Source organism: Pinus tabuliformis, chromosome 5_2 (genome assembly GCF_031772625.1).
Source record: "Pinus tabuliformis cultivar Carrire ecotype Pingquan chromosome 5_2, CPIR1, whole genome shotgun sequence".
NCBI lineage: Eukaryota > Viridiplantae > Streptophyta > Pinopsida > Pinales > Pinaceae > Pinus > Pinus tabuliformis.
The window spans coordinates 833,033,236-833,060,408 of record NC_142306.1 but is presented as its reverse complement, the minus strand read 5'-3'; the positions used below and the strand labels follow the sequence as shown (position 1 = coordinate 833,060,408).

At 38.9% G+C, this 27,173-nt stretch overlaps 1 pseudogene; it reads right to left on the bottom strand.

The window, feature by feature from the left end:
• Positions 1-4,409: 4,409 nt before the first annotated feature.
• LOC149161914 (phytoene synthase 1, chloroplastic-like) lies at positions 4,410-26,932 on the bottom strand (annotated as a pseudogene).
• Between the last annotated feature and the right edge of the window lie 241 nt (positions 26,933-27,173).

Below are 27,173 nucleotides of genomic sequence, written 5' to 3'. Positions count from 1 at the left end.
AATATTAAATTCTTAAATATAATAATTTGATATTTGCAAAAAAAAATAAAAATATCAACATATCATGCGGATGGAAAGAATGTGATGCAAAAAGTATGAAATATTATATCATAAATATGTGTTAAATCTTAGGGATAACATTTGGATGTTGCTATATAAATTCTCAATTATATATAAATTTAATATTGATATATATTTTTTAATATATATTGATTGTAATAATTATATGTAAATAAAAAATTTATATTTATTCCATATTAATAATAATTCATAATTATTGGGGAAGCTTGAGTCGCAAGGGTTATTTTTAGCCTCAATGAAGAAAGAGTAATCCAATATGCTTGGGGTCTAGGAACATCTACCAACAATCAGACTGAATACTTAACATTGTGGAAAGGTTTAGAGTCGGTAACCTCCAAGGAAATTCGTCATCTTTTTGTCTTTGGGGACTTCATGATAGTAATTTAGCAAGTGATCAAGATCATTGAGAATTCAGATTAGCCTCAATTCCCCATTCTTCATAGGGCCAGTCTCCAAATTGAAAATTTTGAAATAGTGGAATTTTATCACATCAAAAGAAACCTTAACCCAATTGAAGATTCATTAACCAACATAGGTGCCACCTTGGATCAAGAAGAATTGGTTTTGAATGAGGGGAATTACACTCATCATCCACAACCATGACAAGTATGAAGGCAAAGTTAGTTAGTGAATTCAAACCTGAAGTAATGGGATGGGATGACTCCTATCCCTCTATCTATATAGTAGCTGGAGCATTATTTCATTCCTTTTCTCTACTAAGGTATTGACAACCTGTTTCATTTATAAGGAATATGTTTTGTGTTATCTGATGGATTACCCATATATCTCACGATATGTCAGTGGATAGATATATGTGAGATCTCAGGGATAATAAATTTGAATGAAGGAAAATAATTAGCAACCCCACATTTCAAGTTCAGGAAACATGCTTTAGTTGGATAGCCTAAAAGGAATTTCGGATTAGTTGCAAGAAGAAAATCATGATTGTAAATCCCAGTGCTTGGCACGTGCCTCAAAAGTACTACGACCATAAAGGCATTTGAATGATAGGAAAAATGGAGAGAGCAGTAACGTTTGGATATAAGACGAATCGACATAGTTTTGATGTTGCGAAGTAGTTCAACTGGTCCTCATATTATTTAGGTGATTAGAGAGATAAGGTTGTTGTGCTACTAATGGAGAATTCACATGATGTTGAATGTGAGAATGTTCGTTTCTACATTTCTCATCTTGTAGCCTCCATGGAGTATGTCTTCAATTTGATATCTAGGTTGGATGAAATACAATTGTTTGAATCAGGAGCATTTTCCCCTGCTCAACAAGAAGCTTAATTCGTTGGAAGATAAGATGGTTAGGTTATAGTTAGTAACTGACCTATTAAATGATAATATCAGAAACTCAACCATTTCTTCTAATCTAGACTCAGTGGAGAATACTAGTGATGAAGTAGTGACCTTGGAGTTCAACAAGAGTTGCATTTAGAGCTGCAACAGGGGACATTTGAAGCAGAGCATGTATCTCCTCATTATGTGGTTAAATTCAAGGATCCGATATAATCCCTACTCTCGGAGCTTATTAGGACAAGTAGTTTTCATGATTATCTATGTTTTGTAATTACATATTAGTATTAGGGGTCTTTTGGAGGCTTTATAAGGATAGTTTTTTCAGAATAATGGAATGTAGACAGAGGAGAACAAGGGTGACCTTATTTTGGTTAATTTTGAATGCATGTGAAGAAATTAGTGTCTATTATGTAAAATTTTATGCAAAAATGGAGAGAGCAGTAACACTTGGGCATAAGAAGAAGCGACATAGTTCTAATGTTGCGAAGAGGTTCAACTGGTCCTCATATTATTTAGGTGATTAGAGAGATAGGTTCATTGTGCTACTAATGGAGAATTCACATGATGTTGAAAGTGAGAATGTTCATTTCTACATAGCTCATCTTGCACACTCCATGGAGTATGTCATCAGTTTGATATCTAGGTTGGATGAAATACAATTGTTTGAATCAAGAGCATTTTTCCCTTCTCAACAAGAAGCTCAATCCGTTGGAAGCTAATATGGTTAGGTTATAGTTGGTATCTGTCCTATTAAATGCTAAGATCAGAAACTCAACCATTTCTTCTGATCTAGAATCAATGGAGGATACTAGTGATGAAATAGTGACCTTGGAGTTCAATGAGAGTTGTGTTCAGAACTGCAACAAGGGACGTTTGAAGCAGAGCATATCTGCCCTCATTATGTGATTGAAATTCAAGTATCTGATAAAATCCCTACTCTTGGAGCTTATTAGGACAAGTAGTTTTCATGATTATCGATGTTTTGTAATTACATATTAGTATTAGGGGTCTTTTGGAGGCTTTATAAGGATAGTTTGTTCATAATAGTGGAATGTAGATAGAGGAGAACAAGGGTGACCTTCTTTTTCTTAATTTTGAATGCAAATGAAGAAGTTAGTGTCTATTATGTAAAAGGTCATGACCTTCAAACTAGATTGCATTAAGATAAGGATTCTAACTACTCATTTAAAAAACAATAATACAATAATAATTCATAATTATAATGAGAAAAACAAACAAACAAATCCACATTGGTATTGGTTTTAGAAATAATAGAAAAGAAGTTTTAGAAATGATAGAGATGTTTGTGATGATAACATATTGAAGAACACTATTATCACATAATTATAAAAAATAAAATAAAATCTCTCATAGTATTAGTAATATATATAATCTCCATTAAGGTTAAAGCTTTATCGAAAGTGACATATTTGTACTTCGGTCGTTGTTTGGAATGATGTGATGGCTCCTTTTAATACTAAGTTATAAGTTAACATTCGATGAAGTAATTAATATATCAAACCATTCCTACATGCAGTGGAGATCAGCAAGAAGATATTTCATATTAACAATTTTAGTTATGTAATAAAAAATAAGAATGTTGGCATGGTTGATTCGATCAAGGATAATGTAATTATAATCATAGAAAATTTGTTATAATGGATTGCCATTAGATGTAAAAAGTTATATATAATAAGATTTTATTGCATCATTTTGTAGCATAGTATGAGAGATGTGAAATATAAAAAAGCAATATTAGTGTACTTATTTGGTTCCTTGTTTATACTATAACTTAATACTAGCAATTGCACCAAATGTTGCAAAGGAAACGATGTAAGTTGATAGCATATGGAGAAAGAGAATAGATGAATACTTATGTGATATATTACAATTTGAGTGAGAGAAATCTTAATATCATTCAATAAGGTCTTGAAAATCCATAACCATTGGCTATGGTGCACTTTCACTTAATCAGGAAAGCAATACATTGGGAGAGTCTATGCCTTTATTTTAATTTTGAGATTTATTTCATTGAGGCTCTTTATGAGGGTTGGCCAGGCTCACAACAATCTTCAATAGGAGGAGGGAATGTCCGTAACAAACCAAAATATGGTGGATCAAGGATTATCGTTTGAAAATTTTCCACATGCATATTGCTGATTGTCCTTGTCATTTTTGGATTATAGTTGTGTTAGAGATTCAGCGAGCTTCCTATATTTTGCATAATACTATTGCCCATCATTGCGATTGCATGAATTTGTGGAATTTATGGAATTTTGGATTCTCCTTCATCCAAAATTATTAGAGCCAAATAAGTTGTAAAAATTTTAAGAACATCATGAATTTGAAGTAACTATGAAAGTATAGATTCTCCTTCATCGAAAATTATTAGAGACAAAGAAGTTGTAAAGATAGGAAGAACAACCAAAATTGGGACCAACCTGCATTCCCAATAGGATGAAATATTTTTCTTTGCACAAATTCTGTACAATGAAGAAAGAATCTCATTTAAGATTAAATATTTCAATTTCAATTTCAAAGGAATATATGCCTGTGAAGACAAAGTAGATGTCATGAACCAATAAACCATAAGAACCTAACCCCTTTGTATCATACATGAATTTACCCTTGGTCAGGGATTATATTGAAGCACTACATCCTTTTATCTGAAACCGTGAATTGTCAAGGAAGTCATTAGATGACTATACTAGGAACCTATTTAAACTACTTAACATGCATGCTTATTCATCTCTACAATTGGTAGACTTGCATATTAAAAATAAAGAATTATAATTCTTACGTGCTACAAAGCATATAAAAATTGGAGAATGGTATACACAGAAGAAGATGATGGAGTAATGTTCTTACATCCTTTGATAGAAGGACTCTGATGGTGTCAATAAAATTCAATAATGAAAAGAATTGGTTCTTCCCATGAACTGCATCTCGAAAAAGAGGGTGAGAATTTTCCTTTTAGTTATGGGTGAAATGGATATTGCAGTTCAACTATTTCTACCAAAGGGCTCATACTACATAGACTCGTGAGGCTCGAGAAAGCTTAGAAGTGATTACAGGCCATATAAAATCTTTCGTGTAAGAAATGGGCAGTGAAATAAACTTCTTCACTTTCCCGATGAATGCTCACTTGGTGAAGTTATCGTAATAATTTGCTTCAATTACATATAATATCTGGAGATAAAGGATTAATGAAGCCCATATTACAGTATAAAAAATCAATGTAATTTTTCAATAATAATTATAGAACTTCACCATAAAGATAAGTTACTATAAATAATAACATACTGTCCATTTACTAGCTTTATTAAGCTTGACGACACCTTTTTCTACTTCATCAAAAGACACGCTTGCCCTTTTTATTTAGTTCTTCATAAAAGGTATCCACCCATCAGTCACCTTTTCAGCAAATATATTTTCATATGTTAGTCCAAACTATGCAAGTTCATCTTGAGGTATATATATCCTTCCCTAACTAGCATTGATAAACAGGAAACCATATTCTATATTACAGGAAGTTTGACAAACAACAAATTTTGCATATCCAAAAACCAATGTTTTAAAACTCTGACTCAGACTTCGACTCGGCCAAGTGTCGAATCTGACTCTGACTTCGACTCGGCCAACTCGATTTCAATGACTCAGTCGTTGTAAAAAATATATTAAATATTTATTTTTTATAAAAACACATAATTTTAAAGATTTTCATTCATGTTTCCAAACATGCAACATTAGAATATAGATAGAAGACAACATATGATCAAAGTAGGCTCATGAATATATCCATTATATTAAAATGGCACCCAGTGCACTATCCAATACATACATGATGATGATATAGAGATAAAAACAAAAACACATAACCAAGGAAGCTAGAAATTACCTCTACAACAAAAGTTTGTGACCAGTACTACTGGCTATTGCTAGAGTTGCCAACATCATCTGGCTTAGTGCTACTTAGGAGCGGGAGTGAAAGCGGGGAGTGGGAGTGAAAATGAGAGCGGGAGCGACATTTTCAAAAGCTCCCGGTTTGGGAGCGAATCCCGGAGGAGTTCGAAAACCAATGTCACTAACATCTAGGTACATAGAGGTGTGATGCAGGAAAGTGTTCCCTCTGCGGACAGAGGCAACCCCTTTAGCCCTAGAGTGGGTCTAGTCACAAACAAGGATGAATCAACACCAATTTTCCTTAAATAGTTCAAGTTGGAGGCCTACCTCAACCGGTGGTCGATGGAGTTCCGTTGCGCTGCTCCAGCTTCCGCTTCCTTCTCCTAATGAGTAGTCAACCTGAAACAAAGCAACGGAAATACAACAAAGCACGTAACTGGATACAACAAATGATCTATCTACTCATAAAGTCAAGAAGTCATGAGCTATCAAGTACATTACATACAATACATAGGAAAACATCATTGATTGCATTAATTATGAAATAAGAGTAAGCTTACAACCAAAGTCTTGATGTCACAAGCCTTCTCCGAGGGATCCAACCAGCATGTTCCTCAAGCATTCACTCTTGAAGATGGATCTCCCAATACACAAGTCTCTCTTACTCACAAGTCTCTCTCAAGATCAAAGGCACTTCACAGCCTTCCTCAAGCTATCAACAAACCCACACTTGTCACACTCACACCAACTATCTAGCAAACTCACAATACTATCAGCAACACTCCAAAGACTAAGAATTCCAAACCTAGAAGCACATAGCAATGGTGAGAGCTTAAATAGGAGAAGGAGTCTCCATGAATGGTGGGAGGATGAGCTTATATCCAAGGAAGGTAGCACAAATGACGGAACAACCACGCCAAAGAAAGGAGGGTGACATAAACAAGGGCAAAAACCAGGTCTGGAGTCATCTGGAAGGCCGACTGTTGAAACAAATTCGCCCAATCTGGATCATCGCGGGAACATAACTGGTCTGTCACACTGACATCGCTAAACTACAAGAGACAGTTGCGCTGGCACATGAAATTCGACCATCATTGGAATCACGTGTACTTCTGCGATGGCAGTGCTTCTGGACTGTTTTGGAGCGCTCATTAGTGCGTTTATTCTGCAAACAGACGTGATGATGCAGAAACCTTTGGAAAAGTGGGTCATTTGGCAGCATTAGAGAGCATTTGTCTAACATGAGCATGTACAACTTGGACACATGACATAGTAGGAAGACTGGAGTGAAGACAGTGACAAATTACTGCGTAACATATGCCCCCTAAAGTATGAAACCCAAGAGAGTGGGAGGGGTGAAATGCTTTACGAAACTGACTAAATTGGAACACCATCTGGAAGAACCTGCATGCAAGTACAACTGATATCTCTGATAACGAATTACATGTAGTCTAGGCATGGGTGCAGCCAGCCAAAAGACATATGAAATAGGTCTATGGTATGGACATAGCCATCCAGCTAATGAGACCATGATGATGTGAAAGGTATGGTCACAGCCATCCATGAATGAGTCATGTAATCATAAACCAATCCACACAGCCCGAACATGTGTAATCTGAGTTCGCGGTCTTGAATCGATCTAATCATAGTACAAATTCTAACATGCGAATAGATGTGTTGAGGTCGAGCATGATAGAACATCGCTTGATTACTGGTCAATGATGAAAACTGTTAACAAGTGCGAGAGAAACCACCAGTAATGCCAATGGCTCTCAAGGTACTGTCTAGCGCAATCCACAAAGTGTGAAAAAGGAGCTGAAGTTGAACACTCGTGGAATCACCTAATCGACGACCAATGATGAAAGTTGACCATCAGGTGTGAGGAACTTGCCATTGAGGCATGCAAGCTCTAAGGTACCAAAGGGGATCTCTAGATCAATCTCCTGGATAATGAGCTGATGTCGACAGGAGACGACTTGTCACAGGAGGGCCATAACATTTCCCCCATCAACGACATGAGATAAGGAACAAGTGGCAGATGGAAAAATAGAGTACCAGAGGAAAAGGCGAGGGTGTAAGCTGCAGAAGGATTATACTCTTGAACATGTCAGCGACACGACTCCGGAGGGGGGTGGCAGCATTCAGGCACCAAGGGATCAGAGGCTCGATGGAGACGGCATGAATCAAATGGAATGAGGCTAGAATGATAACCCAAACCCACGGAAGGCCAAATGACGATGTATGGATGTCCCAACCCGACAAGAAGCAAAAGTGTCGATGTTCAAGAGTGATTAGCTGCCATAGACAATCAATGATAAACCTGTTGTTGAGTCCAACCTAGTAATAGTTTAACGAGCCCTAGGAAGGAGAAGCTCAAGTCTCGTCATGGTGACGAGTCCAATGTCGTCAGGGTTTAACGAGTCCAAAATAGGTAAAACTCAGAGTCTTTTTCATGTTTAGGGAGTTTGAAAAAGACAGAGAAAAGAAAAGTCTAGGGGGGTCCTTTTTCATAGAGTTGTGTCTCTCGAGCCTGAAAAAGTATAAAACGATACTCGAAAGAACCGCTCAACCATTACAATCGAGGAGTTCTTTTCGTAACTAGTGACTTCGACCCGAAAAAGTAGAAAAGCGATCAGAAGCACGTCGTTTTGCAACCAATAACAAGCCTGAAATGGCAAAATCCCGACGATCATTTTTGTGTTTAAACGGTCAAAAAAGAGCTTAAAGGCGACTGCCTCTCATTTCTTGTAACGAGTCAAGAGGGAAACTTGGCCATCTTTTCATTTTTCAAGTCGGAAAAGAGCTCAAAGACGACTTTTCAGGACCAAGTGTATATGAAATTGTCGTAATTCCACTGTCTAAAGCTCTGCACAAAAACACGTCGCGTGTAAGCCCATTCGAGATAATAAGAACAATACACATAAAATCATAGGTAAAAACCATATTTTGACTATCCATGTAGCAAAACTATGAGAAAAACCCACATTTATGAAATGTAATTTTTAAATTTGCAAAATTCACTATAAAAAAGGATTAACCCATTCATTTTTACCATAGTACTATTCAATTCACCGTGGAGCAACTTGGAGCATTGAAGTTGGGGAGAGAAATTTGGCCCTGTTCGTGTATCATTCGTCCTGAAACTTGTTCCAGGTAGACACACATTGTCCTACGCTTCAATTTAATACTCCTTTCATGTGTTTTGAATGTTCCAAGTGTTAGTTTAGGCAGATTTTTAAACCGGGCTCCGCTGCTCGGTCATCACGGGTTTACCCTATTGGGTCCGCGATGACCGAAATTTTTTTACACAAGGCACGCTCCAATCATTGCGGAAAAGTGGTGTACTTCGGCGATGATCGCAAAAAACTTGAACTAGTGACCTCACGCCATCGCGTCTATTTTTAGAACAGATGCGATGACGCTGCGAACTTATGTTTTCATGCAAATTTTGCGTTGAAATTTCCAAATGAAGTGTTAATCCAACTTTTCTCATCCTGCAGGCTATAATGGAATTTGTCTGGCAAGAACACACACATGATAACAATGATATAGAAGCTTTTGCCGATGCGGGGTGCCAAAACGCACTACGGGCATGCGGATTGCTCAAATTCTTCCTAACTCCACACCTGTGGTCACAACCTGACTTGCTGGAGCTACTGATCAGGGCCTGGAATCCCACAGATGGGAAATTTATCATCCGAGGCTGGGATATCGAGTTTGACTCTACAGACATATATTTTTTGACCGGGCTGTCCCGTCAAGGTGAGAGGCCCATTCTGGAGGGGCAATGACCCGAGGGTGATTCCTTAGATATGCTGATGGCTCAAGTGTGTCCATGGGCACGCATTTCAAGGAGTGGGAAGGTGGCAATCCCAACAGTGGACAACATAATCCTTCGTGCTATGCTTTTCATGGTGACATGGGCAATAGGCTCCCTAGCCCAACATGAGGCTTCGAAGACTCAGCTCCGGCTGGCTCTCGAGTGTCTCAATCCCACCATGTTTAACTAGGCAGAGACAGTGACGGTAAACATAAATAGGCAACTCACCAACTGTCGTCGAGGAGAGACGATGCAATTTGGTTATGGATCCATATTAGTCCCGCTCATGCTGGAGCGGGTGCCGGCACTGCAGTTGCAAGACATGGATTTGGAATTACCCAGGCCACATTAGACGAGGGCCACACGATGGGCTCATGTCATGCCACGAGGAGGTGGCGGACGACCAGTGGCATGGGGTAAATTTTTCTGAGAGTGGCTAGAGTGATAGACGATCTTCATGGAGGATTGGCCATATGCCGGCATGGACTTCCGTGGAGATCCTGACATGCAGCTGCCTGCTGGAGAGCAGTGGGATGATAGTGGTAAGACACTTGATCACATTTTTTGATTTTTATTTTTATGATGTTTTTGATTTTTTCATTTACATGTCTTAATGACGAACGTTATGGTATGCAGATGTAGGACTGGTGAGACCCCTTGGACTGGCTCCAGAGGCGCGGAGGGACGCGCAGGGCATTGCAGCGCTAGCCCTGGCTCCTCCGGAAGATGATACGATGGAGATAGTGATCCAGAACCTTGAGGGTCTGCTAGCAGGGATTCCAGATTATATAGGGATTGAGGAGGTCCCCAGAGCGTCCCAAATCCACACAGTGGGAGTGGAACCCAGGATGCACCACCTGTTGAGGCGGGTGGCATGAGCGGCAATGTACTATAGAGAGCACAACCCACCGCAGTAGACACCTAGGTTTTTATTTCCTACTCGTGATCTTTGAGAGCCATGTGTCTCAGATGTACGGAGAACACAGACTCTATTTGGACATGTACACTTATTTTTGAGTGCCTTGGTGCGCCACACGATATATATATATATATATATATATGTATATATATATATATATATATATGTATATATATATATATATATGTATATATATATATATATATATATATATACATATATATATATATATATATATATATACATATATATATATATATATATATATATATATACATATATATATATATATATACATATATATATATATATATATATATATATATATATATATATATATATATATATATATACATATTCCTATGGTCTATTATTGTGCTTTATATGCTTTCTCGTATGGTGTTTTGATTACATGTTACGCAAATGTCTGTCTAATACATGATTAGCCAATGCATCAGTTAACATGTTTAATCGTCGTGGAATATGCTGATATGTAATGAAATCAAAATTCCTCTCTAACAATTTAACACGTAAATACAACCTTAAAATGTGATGGTCTCTGACGAAATATTGCCCATTGAGCTGGTGGACGACAATTTGAGAGTCCAGGTTCACAACTAATGTACGAATACTGAGATTAATCGCCTCGGCCAGTAACTCAATCACAACACTATATTCAGCGACATTGTTTATGGTACAACCTAAACACACACCTTGAAGATCTATCAACTCACCATGAGGATCGTAGATCACCCACGCCACAGAGGACAAGTTGCGGGTACTGCGGCAGGCACCATCAGCAAAACCAACATAAGGTGCACCAGACATCTGCACAAGAAGTAAAAGACACAATAAGCGGCAATCACGCCTTCACACGAAGCCAAAACATGGAAACACACACACACACATGGCAATTACGAGGTGTAGATGAGGTGCAGGTTCATTTTTACACAAGCTTGAACCATGGAGAACTTTGCTTGGATTCGGTTTCATGTTTTCACAAGCTTGAAACAAAAAACTATGCTTGTTATAAGTTCGCATGCCCCCAGCTTAATGAAGCAAATCGAGGTGCATGCTCCTTGAGCTTCATTGCATTCAATGAAGTGGATGGAATGAAGGTTCACTTGCGAGATTTTGGAAAGACTCGACTTGGATTTTACGAGATCTTAAGCAAAGACTTGATTTGGCGAGGGATATTGTTTCATGTGTTGATGAGCTCGACACAGTAATAGAACATCCTCATAACCCTTGTTTCATTTTTAACCGAGCTTGACACAAGATTGGGAACTATGCTCGTAGCCCTTGTTAGACTCTGTCTTATATCAGAGATTGATTCTTCTTCAAAACAGGGTTTTGAAGAAGAAATCATTAATGTTGCTTTTCAGATTGTGTAATTTATGCTCCAGCTCTTCAAAAGGCAGTGATTGAAGCTCCTATCTGCACAAGCACAATTCAGAATATCATTAGCAATCAGAGGCCAAAAGTTATGTGGAGAAAATACCAATTGCAGCAGTATCAATTGCACAAGTTCATGGTGGTATTTTGAAATGTCCAGTGGCTTGGTTGTGTCTATATCTGTCCCCATGTACAGTCAAGAAAATGTTGGATCGGGTTTGGGGTTTTGTATCCCTACCATGGCAATGGCACTAGCACTTTCTGTTTTCATGTGTGGGACAAGATTGTACAAACATAAATTGCCTGTTGATAGTCCGTTCACTGGAATTGCCCAAGTCTTTGTAGCCAGTATCCGTAAATGGAATGTCTCTGTTCCTTCTTTGGGAGAAAAGAAATATATGTTATTCAAGAAGAACAGCTTTTAAAGGGTGAAAAAAGTAGAGAGCTTTAGCCTACAAATCAATTAAGGTTTCTTGACAAGGCAACTGTCGCGGTTAATTTAGATTACAAGCATTAAATGGAGACTATGCACAGTCACACGGGTTGAAGAGTAATGCAGGTATGGCACAATTGGGGCTCTGTTAAGGTTGATATTAACCGCAGGTTATGGTGCAGATGAATGAAAAGTTGGAGGAGCTGCTTTTACAGGGCTTTCGGTAGATGTTATCAGTCCATGCATTTGAATTGACTACAGAGTGGTCTTGACTTACTCATTTGTGATGAGGCACACATGATAAAAAACACAAAGGCTGATATAACACAGGCATTAAAACAAGTGAAGACCCAACGCAGAATTGCATTGACAGGTTCTCCTTTACAAAATAATTTGATGGAATACTATTGTATGGTAGACTTTGTAAGAGAAGGATTCCTGGGAAAACAACCAGAGTTCAGAAACCGTTTCCAAAATCCCATAAAAAATGGGCAGCATGCTAATTCAACTGCAGATGATGTGAAAATAATGAATCAAAGATCACATGTCTTATATGAACAGTTAAAAGGTTTTGTACAACGTATGGGCATGAATGTGATGAAGGATGAGCTTCCTCCAAAACGTGTATATGTGATATCTGTAAAACTTTCTCCATTACAGCGGCAGTTATACATCAGATATTTAGAAGTACATGGGTTTATGAAGAATGAAAAGAATGCATGTGTAAAAGTGGCACATAAGAAACGCTTCTTCAATGCATATCATTCTTTAGCCAAGATCTGGAATCATCCAGGGTTACTGCAAATAGCTAAAGAAGACAGAGACTCTCAACAAGGCGATGACATAGTTGAGAATTTCATTTTGGATGGTAGCTTCAGCGATGATGATATGGATCATGATTTCTTGAATGGAGATAAGATGAAAAGCAGAGTGGATTGGACAAGCAAAAATAAAGACAGTGATTTGGAAGAGGTGCCCCTGCAAGCTGATAAGTGGTGGGAGGACATTATTCCAGATAAAGCCTATAAAAAAATTGATTATAGCGGTAAGATGGTGTTGTTGTTAGATCTCCTGGCCATGAGCTCTGAGCGAGGTGATAAGGCATTGGTTTTCAGCCAAAGCTTGAGTACATTAGATCTTATTGAGTCATTCTTGACAAAATTACCTCGGCGTGGAAAGAAAGATGAATACTGGAGGCAAGGTAAAGAATGGTACAGGCTTGATGGACACACTAGTGGCGCCCAAAGACAAAAACTAGTGGAGAAGTTTAATAATCCTTTAAATAAAAAGGTCCAGTGTGTATTAATATCAACTAGAGCTGGATCATTGGGTATAAATCTTCCGGCAGCCAATCGTGTGATAATTGTTGATGGTTCCTGGAATCCAACACATGATCTTCAGGCTCTTTTTCGTGTGTGGAGATTTGGACAGACAAAGCGATGGGAAGCTTATGCAAAGCTTTACAAAAAGGTATCGAACCAATGGTGGTTTGAACCTGGGCAAGCTATTATTGACCAGAGCATCATTTCATGGACCAACTAGAGGTTAACGGAACTCCATGTAAAGCAGTAAGATGTGGAAGTGGATGGAAAAACGCCAACAAATTGTATGCAATTTACTGTTCTGTGACTAATGTTGAGGCATGAAAGCATGACGTGGACATTAGAAATGCGGTTACGTGTAAATCTTTCAAATGCCAAAATCCGCTAATAGAATCTAGATACAGAGAAAAGTAAGCGGTCTATTCCTGACTTCAGTTTCGATTCAGAATGGATATGCAGCTACAGTTGTTGCCTCCACATTGATTATCATCGGATTTTGTGTGTAATTCTGCCCCTTTTCAAAACAGATGGACAGGCAATTGCGCATGCAGTGCTAGAACATCTTGCCCATGAAACTAGATGTCGTGGCTTGTTTTCTCCTCATTATCACTACCGCCACTTTCACGAATAATGTGGGCGCCCCAATAACAAATATTTACAATAAAAAAAAGGGGTTTTCTCTTAGATATGGAATCGGGTGATGTCAACCTCGCCAGAGCACTAAATCCGGTTCTCATTCACGCCACAAACCGCAACAGAAAGATAGGAACTAATTTCCTATTTCAAGACATCAGAAATCCAAAAGATCTACACTCCATGCTTGTTTTTAGTCATCAGAGGATTTTTTTTTTTTATGGCAGTTCAAACAGCGCGCTGAATTTGGGAGACCGATTCATTTTTTCCTTTACAGATTTCTTTTAATGTATAAAAAACAAAATCATTTGTAAGAGAGTTAGTGAAGAGGTAGAGAGGGAGAGTTTTTTTTTGAGCGCTGGGAGCTGCTGGAGAAGCAGAGAGCTTTGTATTGTACAGTTTTCTGCAGAGAATTTAATGGAATTTCAAAGCTCTGTTTGCTGAGATTCATGTGGTATGTTGATTTAGCATAAGTTTTTCCCTTTGTCTCATATGTAATCAGTTATGTTCCATTTCATTTCATGACCCTTTCAAGCTGAACAAATGAAGTGATTAGGTAGGAATTCATAGTATTATATGCTCCTCCTATAAGTTTGTTCGCATTCGATGTTTTCTACTGTTTAAGGAGGATTCAGAGTTATTGTCTGCCCTCCTTAGCTCCTCACCAGTCTTGCCATCCCATTTGAAACCAGATTTGGTGTTAAATTGCATGCCTACCTTGCCTCAGTTGATACCTGTGTAGTCATTATATTTCTCTGTTTGAAGCTGTGATTTTCCCCATGCAGCCCAGAAAAGCCCCGTCATTCCATCAAAAAACCAAAAATCATTAAATCAAACCCCCTATCAATTTACTAGCCTAAAATCTTTATTATTAATTGGCCAGCCTAATCATATTGAAAGATCTATCGAATCTGACCCGAGAGAGCCTTCTCATACCTCGTAGGGCTAGCTACGAGGTGAAATGGTTTGATGTAGCCTTGAAGGTTTACCTTCCTCAGCCTAGGGTGAAATCTCAAGCGCTAACATATTGGCGACCATACTGGGGAAGAACAAACTTGTCTGTTGATTGATGTGTTTGTTTCATAAGTCTTAGACGGAGCCTGAAGTTACGCCAGAAGCCTTCGAAAACGCTCTTGTTTTACATCAGCGCAAGTAGATAAACGCTGCTTCAGTCTATCTCCATGGGATTTGTGAACATAGCGCTTCATTGACACTTTACCCCAGTACATATATCAAGTTTAGATCTGATTGTTGATAGTGGACAACGATCAGACACTTGAAAGGCTGAATCATTCACCTGGTGACTCCAACTCGATCCAGACATTCCAGTGCCTGTTGATATGTTCATGCAATGGTAGGGTATGTGGCACACCCTGCATTTTGTAAAAATATAGATGGCGTTAGAGAAATGTTAGCGGATATTGAAATTAATGAAGAATTTTTCAGTATTTTCTTTCAATGTGTGAAATCTCCGAAGCTTCATCTTGAAGGCAAAACTAGATTTTATGAGTTAGTTGTTGAAAGAGTTGAAAATGAGATTCAGTATCTCGATGAGCAGATTCAGTCTTATGATTTCCAAGACCCTAAAAAGTTCTTGGAAATCCTTCTTCCTTCACAACAAGCAATAACAGACTTGCCTATAGAGGTATACATTGACAATGTGCAGCTGGAAGTATGTATTGCAGAGTTGGGGCAGCCAACAGAGGCCGGTGTCCGTGATCCTATTGCGGCATACATGGACACATTTTTCAGTTTGATTGACAGATCGGGCTGTCTTCTCGGTGACCAGGATCAGTATGTGCATGAAGGGCTGCCAGCAATTGCATCTGTGACTTCGTGGCAGCATTCTCAAGCGGCTTCATTTCCAGGTTTACTCGAGTGGTTAATTTGGCATTTTAGCATTACTTGATCTATTATTTGTACAGCAGATTAGAATAGGTTATGTACATAAATAAGCAGCCATAAGGGCAGCATCTTGTTTCAGTTGGCTTTTAGTTTGTTTGAGTTCAGTTTCAGTGTGAAAATAAGTCTTCAGCTGTGTTGATTTGTTGATGATGACTCCATTGCCCAATGGTGGAGGCACGGTCTGCTCTCCCAAAGTTCTGCGGTTCTTGGCACCTCCAGGAAGCTGCAGCTGCCATCCCAAATGGAGCCGATGTTAGACTCTGTCTTATATCAGAGATTGATTCTTCTTCAAAACAGGGTTTTGAAGAAGAAATCATTAATGTTGCTTTTCAGATTGTGTAATTTATGCTCCAGCTCTTCAAAAGGCAGTGATTGAAGCTCCTATCTGCACAAGCACAATTCAGAATATCATTAGCAATCAAAGGCCAAAAGTTATGTGGAGAAAATACCAATTGCAGCAGTATCAATTGCACAAGTTCATGGTGGTATTTTGAAATGTCCAGTGGCTTGGTTGTGTCTATATCTGTCCCCATGTACAGTCAAGAAAATGTTGGATCGGGTTTGGGGTTTTGTATCCCTACCATGGCAATGGCACTAGCACTTTCTGTTTTCATGTGTGGGACAAGATTGTACAAACATAAATTGCCTGTTGATAGTCCGTTCACTGGAATTGCCCAAGTCTTTGTAGCCAGTATCCGTAAATGGAATGTCTCTGTTCCTTCTTTGGGAGAAAAGAAATATATGTTATTCAAGAAGAACAGCTTTTAAAGGGTGAAAAAAGTAGAGAGCTTTAGCCTAAAAATCAATTAAGGTTTCTTGACAAGGCAACTGTCGCGGTTAATTTAGATTACAAGCATTAAATGGAGACTATGCATAGTCACACGGGTTGAAGAGTAATGCAGGTATGGCACAATTGGGGCTCTGTTAAGGTTGATATTAACCGCAGGTTATGGTGCAGATGAATGAAAAGTTGGAGGAGCTGCTTTTACAGGGCTTTCGGTAGATGTTATCAGTCCATGCGTTTGAATTGACTACAGAGTGGTCTTGACTTACTCATTTGTGATGAGGCACACATGATAAAAAACACAAAGGCTGATATAACACAGGCATTAAAACAAGTGAAGACCCAACGCAGAATTGCATTGACAGGTTCTCCTTTACAAAATAATTTGATGGAATACTATTGTATGGTAGACTTTGTAAGAGAAGGATTCCTGGGAAAACAACCAGAGTTCAGAAACCGTTTCCAAAATCCCATAAAAAATGGGCAGCATGCTAATTCAACTGCAGATGATGTGAAAATAATGAATCAAAGATCACATGTCTTATATGAACAGTTAAAAGGTTTTGTACAACGTATGGGCATGAATGTGATGAAGGATGAGCTTCCTCCAAAACGTGTATATGTGATATCTGTAAAACTTTCTCCATTACAGCGGCAGTTATACATCAGATATTTAGAAGTACATGGGTTTATGAAGAATGAAAAGAATGCATGTGTAAAAGTGGCACATAAGAAACGCTTCTTCAATGCATATCATTCTTTAGCCAAGATCTGGAATCATCCAGGGTTACTGCAAATAGCTAAAGAAGACAGAGACTCTCAACAAGGCGATGACACAGTTGAGAATTTCATTTTGGATGGTAGCTTCAGCGATGATGATATGGATCATGATTTCTTGAATGGAGATAAGATGAAAAGCATAGTGGATTGGACAAGCAAAAATAAAGACAGTGATTTGGAAGAGGTGCCCCTGCAAGCTGATAAGTGGTGGGAGGACATTATTCCAGATAAAGCCTATAAAAAAATTGATTATAGCGGTAAGATGGTGTTGTTGTTAGATCTCCTGGCCATGAGCTCTGAGCGAGGTGATAAGGCATTGGTTTCCAGCCAAAGCTTGAGTACATTAGATCTTATTGAGTCATTCTTGACAAAATTACCTCGGCGTGGAAAGAAAGATGAATACTGGAGGCAAGGTAAAGAATGGTACAGGCTTGATGGACACACTAGTGGCGCCCAAAGACAAAAACTAGTGTAGAAGTTTAATAATCCTTTAAATAAAAAGGTCCAGTGTGTATTAATATCAACTAGAGCTGGATCATTGGGTATAAATCTTCCGGCAGCCAATCGTGTGATAATTGTTGATGGTTTCTGGAATCCAACACATGATCTTCAGGCTCTTTTTCGTGTGTGGAGATTTGGATAGACAAAGCGATGGGAAGCTTATGCAAAGCTTTACAAAAAGGTATCGAACCAATGGTGGTTTGAACCTGGGAAAGCTATTATTGACCAGAGCATCATTTCATGGACCAACTAGAGGTTAACGGAACTCCATGTAAAGCAGTAAGATGTGGAAGTGGATGGAAAAACGCCAACAAATTGTACGCAATTTACTGTTCTGTGACTAATGTTGAGGCATGAAAGCATGACGTGGACATTAGAAATGCGGTTACGTGTAAATCTTTCAAATGCCAAAATCCGCCAATAGAATCTAGATACAGAGAAAAGTAAGCGGTCTATTCCTGGCTTCAGTTCCGATTCAGAATGGATATGCAGCTACAGTTGTTGCCTCCACATTGATTATCATCGGATTTTGTGTGTAATTCTGCCCCTTTTCAAAACAGATGGACAGGCAATTGCTCATGCAGTGCTAGAACATCTTGCCCATGAAACTAGATGTCGTGGCTTTTTTTCTCCTCATTATCACTACCGCCACTTTCACGAATAATGTGGGCGCCCCAATAACAAATATTTACAATAAAAAAAAGGGGTTTTCTCTTAGATATGGAATCGGGTGATGTCAACCTCGCCAGAGCACTAAATCCGGTTCTCATTCACGCCACAAACCGCAACAGAAAGATAGGAACTAATTTCCTATTTCAAGACATCAGAAATCCAAAAGATCTGCGCTCCATGCTTGTTTTTAGTCATCAGAGGATTTTTTTTTTTTATGGCAGTTCAAACAGCGCGCTGAATTTGGGAGACTGATTCATTTTTTCCTTTACAGATTTCTTTTAATGTATAAAAAACAAAATCATTTGTAAGAGAGTTAGTGAAGAGGTAGAGAGGGAGAGTTTTTTTTTGAGCACTGGGAGCTGCTGGAGAAGCAGAGAGCTTTGTATTGTACAGTTTTCTGCAGAGAATTTAATGGAATTTCAAAGCTCTGTTTGCTGAGATTCATGTGGTATGTTGATTTAGCATAAGTTTTTCCCTTTGTCTCATATGTAATCAGTTATGTTCCATTTCATTTCATGACCCTTTCAAGCTGAACAAATGAAGTGATTAGGTAGGAATTCATAGTATTATATGCTCCTCCTATAAGTTTGTTCGCATTCGATGTTTTCTACTGTTTAAGGAGGATTCAGAGTTATTGTCTGCCCTCCTTAGCTCCTCACCAGTCTTGCCATCCCATTTGAAACCAGATTTGGTGTTAAATTGCATGCCTACCTTGCCTCAGTTGATACCTGTGTAGTCATTATATTTCTCTGTTTGAAGCTGTGATTTTCCCCATGCAGCCCAGAAAAGCCCCGTCATTCCATCAAAAAACCAAAAATCATTAAATCAAACCCCCTATCAATTTACTAGCCTAAAATCTTTATTATTAATTGGTCAGCCTAATCATATTGAAAGATCTATCGAATCTGACCCGAGAGAGCCTTCTCATACCTCGTAGGGCTAGCTACGAGGTGAAATGGTTTGATGTAGCCTTGAAGGTTTACCTTCCTCAGCCTAGGGTGAAATCTCAAGCGCTAACAACCCTTATTTCATTTTTTAACGAGCTTGACACAAGATCAGGAACTATGCTCGTAGCCTTGTTTCTTTTTTTAACGAGCTTGACACAAGATCAGGAACTATGCTCGTAGCCCTTGTTTCATTTTTTAACGAGCTTTACACAAGATCAGGGACTATGCTCGTATCCCTTGTTTCATTTTTTAACGAGCTTGACACAAGATCAGGAACTATGCTCATATCCCTTGTTTCATTTTTTAACGAGCTTGACACAAGATCAGGAACTATGCTCGTAGCCCTTGTTTCATTTTTTAACGAGCTTGACACAAGATCAGGAACTATGCTCGTAACCCTGTTCATGGGCCATCCAAGAACGTGGCTCCCAAGAGGTCTTCACGGGATGGAAGAAACACACTCTGGGAGGAACCCATGTCAGGATGCACCAATGACAGATCAGGTTCTAATGCCTCCAGTACATTGTGTACTAGACCAGCTACATGGTCATCAGGAGAGGCAGAGATGGAACGGGTGGCCACATAATTAACTTGTGGCAAGGAAGGCACTGCTTGTGAGCAGGAGCCAAGAGGGGATGAATGTTGCGTAGGAGGCACCAAAGGACTAAATAATGATAATTGATCGATAGTCACTATTCTCTGTCATGTGGAAAACAAGCCACATGGAAAAGTGAAGAGACGAGGACCCCCATGGCATAAACATAGTCATGGCCAAGGAGAAGACTAAAATTCGCACCTTGGACAACCATGACATCTATATAGACAGTTTTGCCTCCCAAAGTAACAGGAAACTTTGGGAGGATATCGAGAGGTTGACAAGGTTCTCCGTTGAATGCCAACAGATTCTGTGTAACCGGCACAAGCTGCGGGGAGCCCAAAGCTTGCCAAGTAGTGGAAGGCATAAGACTGACAGATGCACCCTCATCCAGGACAGTGCTAGATACTGCCTTATCGTAGGCATATACTGTAATCTCGAAAGGCACATAGGATGGAAGGCGGAAAGCAGTCAGGTGACTCTAATCGAAAGTGACGGCCAAACTACCTAGTGGGGGAATCGTATGATTGCTCCCCTGCCCCCACGGACCAGAGAAGGACTCTCGGGATTGGCTGAGATAGGAGAGTCGTTCTCGGACGTTGGAGAATCTGATGAGATGAGGAGAACATGGGCATGGCACTCTTCCGAAACAGATTGATCAACAAGCGGTGGACCCGAGTTGACACTCTCTCCAGCCAATGGTTGGTTGGGAACAGGCTTAGCACAGCCAGGCTCGGAAGAAGGAGGACGGACAAGAGAAGAATCTGAGTCAATCTCTTTGTCGATGTAGGGAGGGTCTGAAGAAAGCCGCTGATAGCCAACGGGAAGCTGGGGTGAAGAAGCTATAAGACTTTCCAAAACAGCGGAAGCTTTATCCATGAGCGGACAAAGGTGAAGGGGGTGGTTTCCTTCACACAGTCTACAGGGGAATAGAATCTTCCCGTCCTTCTTACCGTTGGCAGTTGCTAAAATAGCATCGCCTTGAGCATTAGAGGACGATGAGGGACGAACCGGATCGTGAGACCATACTTCTAGGATACTTGGAATGCTAGGAAAATCACGAAGAAGATGGTCACCCTTGCACAATTTACAAGGAAACTTAACCTTCCGCACAAGAGCAGAAGGTGTTTCAACCTGGGATGGACTTGGAGCAGTAACTGCAGAGGTGGCCTTGGATTTATCGGACTGCTTCTTCTTGTTCGTCTTCTTCTTCTTCTTCTTCTTAGGTTCCTGGTTACTAGATGTGAAACTTTCACTAGGCGGAGGAGGAGAGGAGGAGGAAGAAATAGGGGAAGAAGGCGTAGGCTCAACCTTGGAATCAACATGTCTTGGTTCGGACGAAGGAGATGGTGGAACAGGAGTCATGACACTCGGGACCACCGAGGTTGAAAACAACCATACAGGCAAACCGATGGTTAACCTAGGCAAAGACAAGGTTTCCATATACAGAGCACTGGCATTTCCAAATGAAGGAAACGGACTAGGATTTCCATCTAGGGGAAAACCTTGGTTGGTAGACTCGGGGAACGTTGCCATCGAGAACGAGAAAGAACCCTACTAAAGCTAACGCAAAAAAGATCTAACATGGTAAATGTGAATCGTGGCCGAATAAATTTAAAGACACAGGAAAAGAACTTGACCTTTTCATCTTTAAAGAGTCGAGAAAAGGACAAAAGATGACTCTAGTCGCCTTCGAATATTTAATGAGCCTGAAGTGACAAGTGATCAGATGGACCTTTTCTTTTAGGGAGTCCGAAAAGGAACGAAAGTGACTACTCTGGAGAACTAGGCAAAAGGTTTACTAGACAAATCCGTAAAACTGCATATACACCTCGATAGTCATATGAAAACCAAGGACTTTCCGTACGGTAGTCAATCTTCTCGAATGTTGTGTTTAGTGCGTTACGGCTTGTAAGGTGGCAGTCATGGCTTCTTATGGATAAAGGATGATAACCTAGTGGGGTCTCCCCATATACTCGATGGTACGTGGGAGCACAATTCCGTACTAGACCACTATTGAGTCACAGAATGAGGAATCACCCAACCTTGAGTGGAAACAAAAGTGACTAGGTTTAACGACGCCGGAGCACGTCTCTAGCCTAGACCTCTAAATGTGTGCGTTATTTTCCAATGCGTTGTTAGATTTATTCAATTCATTTTAAAGTTGATCTTGGATTATGTTTTAGTTTTCAGGCCTTACCGTATGTATGTAACAAAACCTAGGATGTAGCTAGAATGAGCGAAATATCCTTTTTCTTCGCTATGGGAGGGTAGAGAGATCATTCCCAAACCAAGACAAGTGAATGAAAGCACTAAGAAACAACTAATCTCATGATGCATCGATACTACTAATGAAAGATTTAAAATTTTCTTTCTAATTTCTTAAACATGAAAATTTGTAATGCAAACATACTTTCGCTTTCGTATGCTAAATGAATGCAAATTGTTGATTTTTCTCTTTTTGTAAACAAGCAAGTGTGAACTGATCGATCCAAAAAATTGTGATCTATGCTTGGTAGTGAAGAAATCGAATCAACATAAAAAATTGGTTCAATAATCGACACTAAAAATCAACCAGAAACAAGCAGTGAAAAAGCCTCAAGCAAATCAATAAGTTGATTATGGATGAAACTTGAACAGACAAGTAACCCAAGCAAATGGTTTCTCGATGAAACTTTTAAAGGGCTAGGTCACATGGTCTAAAAAACACAAGACTCACTCAAATGAAATCAAAGAGACAGCGCCCCTAACCAAAAGCAATTAAAACAAGCTAATGAGAGACAAGAAACAACAGGGGATAAGCAATATTGATGAATTCAGGAGGTAAAGTTATAAAAACAACTTTTCAGGAATCATCGCAATCTGTACACTGACAACCCGATATGATCGCAAATTTTACACAGACAACCCGAGATGTCATCGCAAATTTTACACAAACAACCTGAGATGATCGCGGAAAAGCACCTATTTTCTGCGATGATGCGATTTCAAGAGTCGTCGCGGGAATCAAACTAGAAACCCGAGATCATCGCAGGTTAAAAGATACAAAGTGGTGATGACGTCGTGACTGTTAGGAATTTTCCCACGATGATGCAAAAAAACAATGATAGGCGAACAAAAACTCCCAAATCAAAAACAGTCAATCTTTAAGCAAATAAGGACATTTCCTAGATCAGACCAGGAAACTCAGAAAATAGGTAACTAATCCCCAAAACTTCAAAAGAGACCAAAACAAAAATCAAGACAAGAGTAAAAAAGAAAGGAACAAAGGCCAAAGTTCCCCAGTGGAGTCACCAATTTGTGATGCAGGAAAGTGTTCCCTCTGCGGACAGAGGCAACCCCTCTAGCCCTAGAGCGGGTCTAGTCATAAACAAGGACGAATCAACAACAATTTTCCTTAAATAGTTCAAGTTGGAGGCCTAACTCAACCGATGGTCGATGGCGTTCCGTTGCACTGCTCCATCTTCCACTTCCTTCTCCTAATGAGTAATCAACTTGAAACAAAGCAAAGGAAATACAACAAAGCATGTAACCGGATACAACAAATGATCTATTTACTCATAAAGTCAAGAATTCATGAGCTATCAAGTACATTACATACAAGACATAGGAAAACATCATTGATTGCATTAATTATGAAATAAGAGTAAGCTTACAACCAAAGTCTTGACATCACAAGCCTTCTCAGAGGGATCCAGCCAGCATGTTCCTCAAGCATTCACTCTTGAAGATGGATCTCCCAATACACAAGTCTCTCTCACTCACAAGTCTCTCTCAAGATCAAAGGCACTTCACAACCTTCCTCAAGCTATCAACAAACCCACACTTGTCACACTCACACCAGCTATCTAGCAAACTCACAATACTATCAGCAACACTCCAAAGACTAAGAATTCCAAACCTAGCAGCACATAGCAATGGTGAGAGCTTAAATAGGAGAAGGAGTCTCCATGAATGGTGGGAGGATGAGCTTATCTCAAAGGAAGGTAGCACAAATGATGGAACAGCCATGCCAGAGAAAGGAAGGTGACATAAACAAGGCCAACAACCAGGTCTGGAGTCATCTAGAAGGTCGACTGTTGAAACAAATTCGCCCAATCTGGATCATCGCGGGAACATAACTGGTCTGTCGCGCTGACATCGCTATTGAATAATGTAGCTAGTCATGTCATCGTGGGAAACTATAAGAGACAATTGCGCTGGCACATGAAATTCAACCATCGTTGGAATCACGTGTACTTCTGCAATGGCAACGCTTCTAGACTGTTTTGGAGCGCTCATCAGTGCATTTATTCGACAAACAGACGCGATGATGCAGAAACCTTTGGAAAAGTGGGTCATTTGGCAGCATTAGAGAGCATTTGTCTAACATGAGCATGTACAACTTGGACATATGACACAGTAGGAAGACTAGAGTGAAGACAGTGAAAAATTACTGTGTAACAAGAGGGATTGGTGCTCTTGATTAAATACGAGTTCCATACCCTAATACATGACAAAATTCAATGGAAACATTGCAATCCCCCAATCCTGAAATCCTGGAAAACCAATAAGTCTGCTGGATTTTGAATGAAATCTAAAATTCTACTTTCTCCATATGAAATCCAATGAGGCTGGAACCACTCTCAAACATCCTGAGTCATTTCATGGTAATGTTAAAAACTTAAGTAAAAGGATGAAAATGAAGATTAAGGAGAATGTCACTTTTACTTTAAGAATTTAACATTACCATGAATAACATAGCCTTAGTAGGGCAATATGATCAAATACTAGGGTTTTGGAGAGGGAAATGGACCCCAAAGACCAGCAAACTAATTCATAAACCCCTTTGGAGTCCCCCACACTTAGAAAAATTAAAACAAAATAAAAAAGGCATGTTTTTATGGTTCACTAGCCACTGTCAGCTACCAGCCAAGTAGTTACGGATCCGGCCGAGTCGTCCGAGTTATGACTGACTCAGCCAAGTCATGCTATGACTCGGCTGGGTCAGTCATAACTCGGCCGATCGAATCGAATTTTCTGTTGGGTTGAATTTTTTTTCCCGACTTGGACCAACTTGGCCGAGTCGGTTCCGAGCCAGCCGGATCTTAAAACAATGCCAAAAACCACTTTGACTCTAGATATTTTTCTTAGCACATTTTCATAATCTAGTTTCTCTCCAACATGTTGGAAAATAGTAAACAAACTATATAAATTTAAATCTAGTGCTTTGTGCTTACTCTTCTCCAACATCTCTTAGTATATTGATTGGCTAACTAGCTCTTGGTATAATACTAGGTACTACTGATCTTCTCTACTCTAAACTAATAACCTGTCAAGAATTTGCCAATTTCCATACTTTGCAACAATAAAATGAAAAAAACATCATAAAATTAATCCTCAAAATAAATGTGATAACGGTAGGGGATATGTAGACTAAATTAATGTAATCCTTGGAGAAAATATTAACTTACTTAGAGACTAGGTAACGACATAAGAAGCACCCTCGAAGTCATAGGTTCAAATTTTGCGAAAGTTATTTTGATAATAACTCTTAAAATCATATGAAGCATGGGATTCTAGTGTAATCCATTGATCTAAATTTATCTGTGTAGTTGCAAGTAGAGAAATTTGCAGATATGAACATCACAAATTGAGAAAGTTGTAGATAATGAACATCATAAATTAGTACACATTCAACACCCCATCATAATATTACTTGTTAGTTGCCACTATCTAGCACTCACCTCCAAGCTAAATCCATTTGGGGAATCATCATACCAACACTCTTGTGCATTATAAGCTTATTCATCTGCAATATAAGGTAAACTTGTCCATATAGGTTGCATTGAAACCAATTGTTCTACATTAGTTTGGGTCTTTTGGGGATTTTGATCACTTGTACTATGAACTATACAAACTCCTAAATTGAAAGTTGTTATTAGGTGATGCAATCACATTCGATAATATAAAGTATGCCTAGGTGTAAATTTCAACCTTAAAAGTTGCTAAGAATGGATGTAAACATATACAATATATGACAAGAACTCCTTTGAAAACTTTAACACAGAAGCATTAGAAATAAGGACCTTTGTAAGGGTATAAATGATAGGTTATGAAACCCTAAGAATGGGACTCATATTCATGATGGAATACCCTTGAGAAAAAAAAAAAACAAAAAATGAAGAAATAACCTTGATAACTTCCAGATGGGTAATAATTCCAAGCGACAACCATAACCCAAAATGTGATAGTCGTGTTTCTGGCAAGGGGAAATTTAACTAGCAAGTTACCGAGAGTCTTTATTAGAAGCTTCAAGATGACATTGGGAGAAAGAGAAACACTAATGGAAATTTTTTGAAGGATATCATTATAACGAAAACTCTACATTCACGCAAAGGGTCCAAGCTTGCTCTTCAGTTCCTGTGGCCAAGACAAAATACAATGCTAAATAAAATAAAATTGATGAAAGATTTAGGTACAAGAAGGAGAAGAATTGAAAATAGGGATATTTGTAAGGTATAAACCTTAGGTTGTGAAACACTATGAATGGGACTCGTCTTCACGGTCGAGTACCCTTGAGAAAACCAAGAACAAAAAATGAAACAAGAACCTGAAAAAAACAACAACAAATTTTGCATATTTCAAAACCACACTAACTCCATATATTTTTTCTCAACACATTTTCATAATCCACTTAGTCTCAAACATGTTGGAAAACAATAAACAAACTATATAAATTTAAATCTAGTGCTTCTCCAAAATCTCTTAGTATATTGGTTAAGATGATTTGAAACTTCCAAAGCTAAAGAAACATTATAAACACTTTCTATTATTTCTTTTGACTCTAGATCTATTCCCATTATAGGAACACTCATCAAGGCCATTGTCCCAGTAACATAGTAGTATTAATGATAAAGCCAATTGAACTTTTTGTAACATGATTTTGTTAGAAACATTTAGGTCTTGATTAGAAGAAAAGAGTTTCTGACCTTTGACAGGGTTTTTCAGAGCATTTGTAGACCGTTTCTAACTGCATCCTGGAAATATGTTATCTTTCTGTTGTAGCGGCTACAACCACCCTCCAAATTTTTTGGCCTGCACCCAATTTCGGAGCCTCCCTTGAGAGTTTCACTTGATTTGCTTGTACATTTTATCCAAGTTTTTCATGTTGATGTTAGTGTCATGCTTGTGACCATG